At 44.3% G+C, this 2,363-nt stretch overlaps 1 protein-coding gene across 7 annotated transcripts in view; it reads left to right on the top strand.

The window, feature by feature from the left end:
• The first annotated feature begins 2,013 nt into the window (after window positions 1-2,013).
• Pcm1 (pericentriolar material 1) overlaps window positions 2,014-2,363 on the top strand; it is a 93,426-nt gene continuing 93,076 nt past the window's right edge. For 6 of the 7 annotated variants that reach the window (XM_013508601.1, XM_005412198.2, XM_005412197.2 and 3 more), the window contains exon 1: window positions 2,016-2,269. The gene's annotated coding sequence lies outside the window, so the exon portion shown is untranslated. Of the gene's footprint in view, window positions 2,270-2,363 lie in introns of all 7 variants that reach the window. The other variant, XM_013508600.1, reaches the window with a different exon arrangement.

The raw sequence follows: 2,363 nt of genomic DNA, 5'->3' as shown, positions 1-2,363 counted from the left end.
CAGGTTATGCCTCCACTAACCCACCTCTTCAAACTGTACCCTACTTCCTAATAGCATATTCAGCTATATGCCCTTGTGATCCAGTCACTTCCCATGCCTCTGAATAGCCGAGAATTTGAGGGGTCATTTTAGATGTACACTATAACACAGACATAATAGTATTGACATTTTGAGGATCCATAAACATGACAATAGCTTAGCTTCTATATACATTTTAAAAATAATATATGTATAAAACAAAATGATAATATTTAGTGAATTTACCTCATGTTAGTGCTTCTTTTCTTTTTTGGCTGTAGTACAGGGCATTAAACCCAGGGTTATTGGACTGAGTTAAATCCCATGTTATTTTACATTCTTTATTTTAAGGCAGGTTCTCAGTAAATCCCTGAATTATCTAGGCTGAGCTTGAATTTACAATCCTCCTATCTTAGCCTCTCAGAGTTCTGGGATTACAGGAATGTGCCACCATGTCTGACTTATTTTCTTCCTTTCTTAAAAATAATAAATACCTCCAGCGAATAAGGTAGACCTCAACTTCAAGCTAGGTTCCACTATGCAGAGTTGCCATAACTTTTACTTCTCATTTGTAAAATGGATTTTATGTAAAACTAACATTTTCAAAGTTGTTGAGAGAATTAGGAAAAATACAGTGAAGTTCTTAACACCGTCTGGTATAAAATCAACTAAGAGAAAAATATTAAATCCTTTCAATGTGGGCAGTATTATGGTCTCTCCTGCCACCATTTCACAGATGGGGCAACTGAGCCTTAGAAAAGTTAAACGACTTGCCCAAGGGCTGAGTAGTAGGATTACGATAGTGCATTCTAGACTATGCTAAACATCTAACGAGCTAGCTGCACTGTGCCCTGAGTTCCCATACTACTTTTTCTTACAATACAGAACTTATTTACATCATAACACCCTTCCCCATCCTTCATATGAGCTCTTCAAAGGCAGGGTCTATGTTTCTCTTATCTCAGTACTTACAAAGAGAATATACAAAGAGAATACAAAATATACAAAGAGAATATACCAAGAGAGTATTATAAAGACAATATTTTTAAAAATATATATGATAAATCAGTACTGCCAGTAGCAAATTACGGAAGTGCTTTATTTATCTGAATTACATTCTGAAATGCAGGTCTATTAATTGGTCTAGTAAACAATTTTTGATAATTGAGAGCAACCATTGGAATCCAGAAACTCATTCCTGAGTCCTGCTTACCTTTATTTTGCACTAAAAACTTTATCCTGTAATTACCAACTTTTAAAAAATGGAATGCCCTTGTGAGCAACTAAAATTGGCAAGTGTTTTAACGCCTCAGCGAGAAACACTGACGTCTGGTCATGTTACCTAATTACGTTGTTTTAGAGATATCTGCCAATTCACTAACCTTAATAAAGCTGTGAACAGACTATAAATAAGTCAATTCACAAACTACAGGTTCAGAGACAGTCTCCCAAGAGTAAACTGTAAGTAATCTATTTCTACAGGAATACTAACAACATTTAAGACACACCATTGTGTATGATATGTAGCAAACTGCTTTAACTTCGGTGGATTTATCGCCTCACTTGTTAAAGATTCGACTACACTGTGAAAGTCCTTTTGTTTTCTTCTCTTAATCACTGGCATGTGGGTGGCAAGGGACCAAATCCTGGATACCGGTCTTTCCTCCTCCTTCCGGCGTGATCCGGAGCTAACACCCCCACGGAAAACCACAACACTCCCCTGCTCTTTCTCCAGCGGATGTAGAGGTCAATCCACTTCCGCACAGGCCAGCGCACAGCATGCTGGGACTTGTAGTCCCACGCCTGTAGCCGGACGACGCATTCAAGCCGGGGTCGAGTGGGCATTCTGGGATATGTAATCTCTAGTTGTTCATTTGTGTAATTCGTTCTGGCTAAAGGACTAGGCGGGACGCCACACACTTTTTTTGCGGGTCACGTGACCTAAGTCTAGCGCGTACCAAGATCGCACTGCGGCTCCGGATCCAGCTAGTTCTCGCCCCCGCGCGGCGGTTGCCGAGGAGACGGCGCAAGTCTCGCCGCGCGTGGCCCCCTCTGCAGTCCCCCGCCCCCTTTCTCCCACCACAATGAGATCCTAAAATGGCGGTGGCTGCGGCGGTTGACGCCGAGAAGCTCACGTAGAAAAGGGGGCCGTTGGGCTCTGCGCAGTCGGGGCCTGGCGAACCTCCCCTGCGGTCTCGGGGCGGGCGTGGGGCCGACCTCCCGCCCTGCGCAGGAGGGCCGCTCCGTTCAGGTAAAGCCTGCGCGTCTCGGCCCTGGCAACGGCGAGCCGCGCGCCGGGGGCGGGGTGCAACGACCGGGCCTCCTGCCCGCGTCCGCAGGCTGCC

Source organism: Chinchilla lanigera, unplaced genomic scaffold (assembly GCF_000276665.1).
Source record: "Chinchilla lanigera isolate Chin_1 unplaced genomic scaffold, ChiLan1.0 scaffold00151, whole genome shotgun sequence".
NCBI lineage: Eukaryota > Metazoa > Chordata > Mammalia > Rodentia > Chinchillidae > Chinchilla > Chinchilla lanigera.
The sequence above is the reverse complement of the archived record's forward strand: the minus strand, read 5'-3'. Positions and strand labels throughout refer to the sequence as shown.